We start from the raw sequence: 8,563 nt of genomic DNA on the forward strand, positions 1-8,563 counted from the left end.
TGCAAATTGACGACGGTCGGCAGACGGAAACGCACCGAAAACTGGAGAAGTGGCACCTGCGTTTTTTTTCTCCTCTTTCCTTTGTCTTCAACCTTCTTATTTGTGAAGTCTCAGATCCAAAGCTTTACAAGGAAGCTACAATGCTTCCTCTTCAAGATTCCAAAGAGAAATATCGATCGACGGAACCAGATTGACGAAAAAAATGGACGAGAAATCTTGACGAGAAAACCGGATTGACGAAAAATGGGACGAAAATCTTGACGACGAGAAAACCAAAAATTTGCCAATTTACTGATGTTGTTTTTTCCAATCTTCTCTTCCCGCTTTCTTGATTTGCTGGCTTCCTTCACATAGCTGAAGATCTTGAATTTGATGATGAGAATCTCCTCTTTGATGAAGCTCTTTTGTTGCCTTTCTTCTTGATGCCTTTTTGCTTCTCACCTTCTTCTACCACCGTCCTTCTTGATAAGGATGTGAATGGCGTATGATAGTGAGAAGGAAAGAAAAGGGGATTGAAGGACAACTTAGCCTTTGCAAGGCTCTGATACCATATTAAAATTATGGGGAGTATGCACAACGGAAGCAATAGTTGATGGCAAGATAGAGCAACATATATGAAAGAGAGCAAGAACACAAGATGTATAGAAAGCTTCTATATTACCTTCTATTTCAGCCACTCCAAAGTTGGCTTAACCTTCACCTTCAAGTGTTGTGTTACTTGTGTTACAAAAAGTGAAGCCTATTGCCCTTTATATAGGGTTCATCAAGGGCTAGGGTTAGGGCTAACCCTAGATCCCTTTTTCACCCACATGCCCACTTTATCTGGGTTGTGTTCACACCTACATGACCTCTTTCTCTCACCCTTTATCACTTGAACATCATATACTTCAATAGTGCCGCACTGCATGAGATGTGCAAGGGTACCGATTGAGGTATTGCACTATATGCGAGGGTACCGATTGAGGTGTCGTATGGTTGGTGGATTGAGAGATGGTGTGAAGATGATGATCATTTTTCTTCTATATTAGACTTTTTGTACATGTTATCTTAATTTGATAATCAATGTGAGGATCACCAATTTTGGTATCACCACACGAGTTTTCAAGATTGGTATTCCATATCCATAAGAACCTCTGAGCCATGCCTTTGTGCCTATGAGCCATGTTCGGACCTCTGAGTTTACCTTGTAGGTTATGACGCAATTGAGGACAACTGCTTCCTCAAATGGGAGGACTGTTATACAGGTATATATTTTATCATATTTTTGATGAATTACACAAGGCGTTGAGCGTGACGGAAGGACTGAAATATTCAACGGCGAACGAAACTGCAAATGGACGACGGTCCGTAGACGAAAACGCACGGAACTGCTGAAGTGGCGGCTTTGTTTTTTTTCTCCTCTTTCCTTTGTCTTCTTCAACCTTCTTGTTTGTGAAGTCTTAGATCCAAAGCTTTACAAGGAAGCTATAATGCTTCCTCTTCAAGACTCTAAAGAGAGTTATCGATGGACGGAACCAAATTGACGAAAAAAATGGACAAAAATCTTGACGAAAAAACAAAAAATTCACCAATTTACTTATGTTGTTTTTTCCAATCTTCTCTTTTCGCTTTCTTGATTTGCTGGCTTCCTTCACTTTGCTGAAGATCTTGAATTTGATGATGAGAATCTCCTCTTTGATGAACCTCTTTTGTTGCCTTCCTTCTTGACGCCTTTTTGCTTCTCACCTTCTTCTACCACACTGTCCTTCTTGATGAGGATGTGAATGGCTTATGATAGTGAGAAAGAAAGAAAAGGGGATTAAAGGGGAACTTAGCCTTTGCAAGGCTTTGATACCATGTTAAAATTATGGGGAGTATGCACAATGGAAGCAATAGTTGATGGAAAGATAGAGCAACATATATGAGAGAGAACAAGAACACAAGATGTATAGAAAGCTTCTATATTACCTTCTATTTCATCCACTCCAAAGTTGGCTTAACCATCACCTTCAAGTGTTGTGTTACTTGTGTTACAAAAAATGAAGCTTCTTGTCCTTTATATATAGTTCACCAAGGGCTAGGGTTAGGCTAACCCTATATGTGAGACCCCCGCCCCCTCCGCGGTGCCCCTCCGAGGGCGTTGACGGTGGAAGCAGCGTCAGCCTCTTGCGTGGGGGGGTGGGGATCCACACTTGGGGCCTCCCCCGTCTCGCGGATGTCCGGAGGACAAGAGACTAGCGCGGTGGTCTCTTTGAAACTGAGCGCCCGAAAAAACTTCCCTCGCCTGAAAAAGGCACGGGCGATTCCGCCATGGGAAAATCTTCTAAAACGGGGGGAATTAATCTAACGAGTCAAAGTCTTAACTAGTTAAATTGATCCAACCAAACTTGAAGTCATATGGTCAGATCAAAGAAAAGACTTGCACTTGGTCCATAGAATCACCGCTTTTTTCCTCCTTTAATGAGTCTGCATAGCTGCCCGCTGACAAGGGTCTTCTCAGGACTTAATCTAGCTAACGTAACTAATCATATCTTAATTGTTTCGTAGGAATCCCCTGATCCAGCCTAACCCCACCACGCCTAACCCCAATTGGCCCATGGGTTAGCCAACCACCCGCCCACCCGCCCACCCGACCACTGTATTGGTGGGATTCCTTTATAAAGATTTGGTTATGTTTTACCTGGGTACCGATGAAAAGAGTTCCTAGGCCCCCTAGCCGGCTTTCAAGAAAAATTTAAAGTAGGCATACCATGTATAAACCCGATATGAAATTACCATTTATAAACAGATTTGACTGTCTTTAAAACAATCCTTCAATGAAAATCATAATATTACAGATCATCATCCTCCAAAATTCTAAGTCCATTGTATTACAAAATGTGTCTTCTGGACTCTTCGTTGAAGACGAGCTGGCTAACCAACAACGAGATCCAATAACAAAATTTGATTCATAAAAGTCATTCTTCTTAGTCCATCCGAATCTTCCTCGACGCACGCATGGGTATCCTAGTAACCGCGAGCCCGTGCATCACCTGGTCAGAACCCTCTAGGATCCTACTTAAGTGTCCTAGCACTTCACTCAGGGACCGCTTCGTCGGTCCTCGCCCATCGTACCGAAAGCGCACCATTTTAATCGTATCGAGGCTAGTCAAGACCTCGCAGGCTTTGCTGCCGTGAGCAACATCCCTCAACGACTCCCCGCCAGCTGCAAACAAACCTCCTCTTAGTAAAACACATGCCAAATGCTTCCTCCAGCATTCTGGCATAAAATAGTCCTTTAAATAAAAACAGAGGTTCCAATGCAAGTAAAATTCCCAATTTGAGATTGGTTCTACAAAACTCATTTTTCCTTAATTCCCAATTTCATAATGAGAATCCTTGATCTCTCATCAGGGTAATCTACCCATCATTTGACTGATTGTCCAACTAGATTCTTGGTGGAAAAAACTAGGTTAATTCAACTGCAGTCTATTCCTTGTATTAAGAACTGGAATTGGTCCACGAGGTTTTTGCTTGATTCAGATCGAGAGATGGACAAGTAGGTTTACTGTCCGTCCCTCTCGTAGTCTAACCAAAATCATTCGGTTTAGTTCTAAAAAAGATTTTTTTCAGATAAACATCTATTTTTTTAGGTAAATACCAATTTAGTGATTTAACCACATCAAATATCTAAAGATATTCTTTCTACCATTTAATTTCTCAACCTTAATTTCCTAGGTGAAATTATGGGAAAAAATTCCTCTTTTGTCATTAAAAATTAATTCAAATCTTTCTCTACTTAAATATCATAAAAATTCTTCTTTTAATTAAATAAAATTATCCATTTTTTTAAATAAGCTTAAAATTTCTCTTTTTCTCATTTAATGAGTGCAATCCAAAATGTCATGGGAATTCCTCTTTTATCATAAAATAAATCTATCTAAAATTCTTCTTTAAATTAAATAAAAATATTCAATATTCCAAATATACCAAGAATTTCTCTTTTTCCATTCAAATGATTGAATTCCAAATATGATGGAAATTTCTCTTTCATCATTTAAATTTATTCATGCATAAAATAATTTTAACTAAAATTTCTCTTGAAATTTAAAAAAAATATCCATTAATTTAAATATGACAAGAATTCAACTTTTTTCCTTTAAATGATTGAATTCTAAATATGATGGGAATTCCTCTTTCATCATTTAAATTTATTCATGCATAAAAATAATTTATCTAAAATTTCTCTTTAATTTTAAATAAAAATATTTATTATTTTAATATACCTATTTTTCTCTTTCTCCATTGAAAATACATGGATCTCCATTATCATGGAAATTCTTCTTTTATCATAAAAATAAATTTACTAAAAAATTTTCTTTTTCTCTAATTAACTATTTATGCATAAATATTAAAAATTCATTTTCCATGGATATGATGAGAATTATTCTTTTAGCATAGGATGACTAATCCTAGAATAGGGTAGGAAGTCCTCTTTTCATTTTATAAAAATGATTTATGTATTAATTTCTTAAAATTTTACCATAGCTCCGCTGTTATTACTGATAATTTTTAATAATTTTAAAAAGAATAAAACTTAGTAATACAACTATGATAGATTAACTATCAATAGATCTAAATCCAATTTGTAGATCTAAATCATAAGTTCATCATAGTTTATGTAACATAAAAGCATTAAAAAGTAATTTTTTTAGCCTCTAACTAGCATAGAGTTTGATTTTAGAATTAAGAATTGCTCCATGAGAAGCATCATTTGAATAGAGAATTAGTCATAGGAATGACCATTCTTTGGGGGAGAGAGAGATATACTTAAAAAATATCATAAATTAAGCATAAAGATAATCTTTTTGTGATTAATCATTAGAATTCATTAGAGAGCTTCATTTGCATTGAAAAACCATTCATTTGAATACTTCTCAAGCTTGAGAAGGGTTGAGAATTGAAAACATTTAGAATATTAGAGAAAAAACCATAAAATCACATCTTACCTCTTGATTTGCTTGCTTCTCTATTCTTAGAAGAAGCCCCCAACCAATCAATTGGTTAGTATGTTGAGAGGAAAGCTCCAAGGAAGGTTGAAGAGAGAGAGAAGCTCCAATCTCTCCAAAATGTAGAGGATTTTTAAAGGATTATAGAAAATATACTTATTTTAATATAATACTGGCATGGCCTAGTTCAGATGAAAATACAAAAGAATGAGGATCTATTTATAGGTAAGGGAGGTCACTAACTGAGTCCAACTAAGTTCTAGAATTTTCTAGCTTCAGTTTGGCTGAATTTGGACAAGATTTGGACCAGTTTACTTTTTGATTTGGTTTGATCCAAGAGAGAGAGAGGAGAGATAAAAATATCTTAATATTTTTGAATTTAAAACTCATTCACATGAGTGAAAGAGGCGCCTCCCCCCTCCTTACCAAGGTGTCAAAAATGTATCATTATACCAAAATATCTTAATTTTTTTAGTAATATCTCATAATTTTTAACTAATAAACCTTGTACTCAGTCAACTCTTCATCTTATGTGGACATTTACTCATTTTTGGATATTTTCTTTTATTCATTGGATTTGTCTCATCCCAACACTTGGATTAATCTTATTGGCCCATAGAAACCTTAATTGGATCATAATCCAAAATTTTTAAAAAATCTTGACCCTTAGGCTAAGGTCTTTTAAATCATTTTTAATTGATTCCTAATGCACCTTCGAAAATTTATTTTGAATTTCTGTTTCAGGGAAACATATTTTTGATATTAGGAGAATTTGTTTATCCAAAAATATCTCAATATTGAATTACCACTCTCTAAAATTTTTCATCTCTCTAGGCAAAAATAAGGGAAAATAATATTTTCTTGTATTTAGAAACAGGGAATGATTACAGGGGATTGAAGTAAATCTTACTTATTATTTAGGCTAAGGAGGAATCTTACACCCTAGATCCCTTTTTCACCCACATGCCCACTTTATCTGGGTTGTGTTCACACCTACATGACCTCTTTCTCTCACCCTTTATCACTTGTACATCATATATTTCAATAGTGTCGCACTGCATGAGATGTGCGAGGGTACCGATTGAGGTGTCGTATGGTTGGTGGATTGAGAGGTGGTGTGAAGATGATTATTTTTCTTCTGTATTAGACTTTTTGTACATGTTATCTTGATTTATTAATCAGTGTGACGATCAACAATTTTGGTGTCATACGAGTTTTCTTGATTGGTATTCCATATCCATAAGAATCTCTAAGCCATGCCTTTGTGCCTCTGAGCCATGTTCGCGGTGGACCTCTGAGTTTACCTTGTAGGTTATGACATCAATAATCTTGTTAACTTAGCATTTTTCTTGTCCTCGGGGTTGCCAAACTGGCAGCCATGGGGTCTTTTATTGTAACGTCATGGGGAGTTGGGGTGAGGGATGAGCATAGGCAACATACTTGGGTAGCCAAAGGTGAGTGTAGTCTTCATAGTAGCTTTGTGCGCGTAGCAGGCGGTCGGGGGGACGAGAGCCAATGTTGAAGCTTTGGCTTAGGGTTGGTTTTTGTTGGCTTATTTGGCGTTTTGTGCTTGGGTTTTAGAGATGGCCATTTGGGGATCCATAGTTTTGTGTAGACATTTGTAGAATCCCTAAGAAGATTGAAGATTCTTGGGCACCCACCATTGGTTTTCATGATAAAGATATGAGTTCGGGGTGCCTATAGTGTGGGTGGTTGAGGTTGTAGAGTTGAGGGGCAATGTCTACAACGAGGCTTGAACACCCCCCGGGCCGGCCCCGCGGAGCCGTGCCCGAACACCCCCCGGCCGGCCCCCCGGAGCCGTGCCCTCACTCCCCCCCGGTCGGCCCCCACAGGGAAAGCTGGGTGCCTCCTCACTCCTCACCAAGGTGCTCTACCATGCAGCTGACTGGGAGAAGCTTCCCCAACTTGTGGGCCTCCAAGGCAGCACCACCATCCCTCCCACTATCCCTAAACCACATCCTTCACCAACCAGGCCCCCATCCAAGTGCCACCATCCTGATCCCCAGGTGGATGAGGCGGCATGCTACAAAGCAGTAGAAGAAGAGAAGCTTCATTGAACATCTCAGTTCCTCGAAGAGACCCTCCTCCACACACCCAACCTCGGAGGCTAATTCTTCCCTTCGCCATCACCTGCTCACCCCGACAAAGGGCCGTCTCGGCATCACTCTCTACCTCATAGTGCCACACTATGGAAACCCTCCGCTAGGTGCAAGCCTCTACCCTCCACTAGGTACATGCCAGATGTTTAAGATCCCAACCGGCCTACTCTGAAGGGATCAAGTCCTCCCACAACGCCCTCCCCAACTTCATAGAAGGTTTCTCTAACCTCGCCAGGGAGCTCCTCACGTCAATGATGGACTATATATAGAGGCTACATGAGCAGGTGACCTTGCCAACCAATATGCTTTGCTGCTGGCCCGTGGATCAGCTCCAAACCAAATAGGACATCCGTGAAGCCCTCCTCGCCACCCAACACCCAACTACATGCATCTTGGAGGGTCGGGAGTGCATCCTCATCGATGCCTTGGCAGTCGTCGTCACCCACCTCCAATAGCAGCTCCATGCAGCCCAAGAGGATGCCTAGACCACTAACCACGCCCACTCCCTAGCCCAAAAGAAAACTCAAGAAATGTGTCACGGAGCCCAAACTGCTGAGAGGATGGCTGCACAGCAATCCTCCGTGCCTCCTTTGATTTCTACAAGCAAGTCACAAAGCATAGTGCGGTAAAAGGATGCCCAGTTATGAGGAGCAACTGAGGAGCGCGCACTCCAATCGTGGCAAGCGACTCCAAGATAGATGTCTAGCACCAGTGAGCACAAAGTCGATGTTGAGCTGCCCAACCTCTCCATGTTGATATATGTAATGTAAAATGTGTGAGAGTGAATCTTGCACTTAAGTGTGTAAACGCACCCTAGAGGTGCTAGATATTATCTTGAGTGTGTGGATGGAAAAGAGTGACACATAGATGGACACATGTATAGATATTTGGGCTTGAGGCTATCTATATTAGAAGCCTCTCATTTGTGTGGTTCATACAATATTTGCAATAAAGTATTGTTGGTGTACTACTCTCTGTTTCATGGATTTTTTGGTATGGTTCGACCCACCATAGTTTATGCTTAATCTATTTTGCACAACACCAAGATCAATCCAATATAAGAATTTTCAACGTGGTACCAGAGCTAAGATAGCCTCTTGATTATGGTGGATATCTATGTATAGTAGTTTTTATGAGAGTTGATTTGATTAAGCATATTATGTTATATTTTGCATTTTCTGATGAGAGAAGTTAAGCACACTCAGTATTATTATCATTGCATTGAGAGAGTATGAAGCTACCAACAGAGTTGCAAGAACAGAATCTTGCATTTAGAGATTTGAAGCTGAAAATGAATATTTTCAGCAATGTACAGATATTGGAGGATGGTGCCATCATCAAACAAGCTGCCAAGAAGAGTATTACACCAAAGAAGGTTGGTTTTTGTGATTATTTGCCTCATTAGTTTGGTTTGAGCATGTAGGAATGCTCAACTTTTGGCAAAGGGTTGTATTGAAAAGGGATGTGGATTCATTC

The sequence above is a fragment of the Cibotium barometz genome, chromosome 60, assembly GCF_041138505.1.
Source record: "Cibotium barometz isolate CiBa-2024 chromosome 60, ASM4113850v1, whole genome shotgun sequence".
Lineage (NCBI taxonomy): Eukaryota > Viridiplantae > Streptophyta > Polypodiopsida > Cyatheales > Cibotiaceae > Cibotium > Cibotium barometz.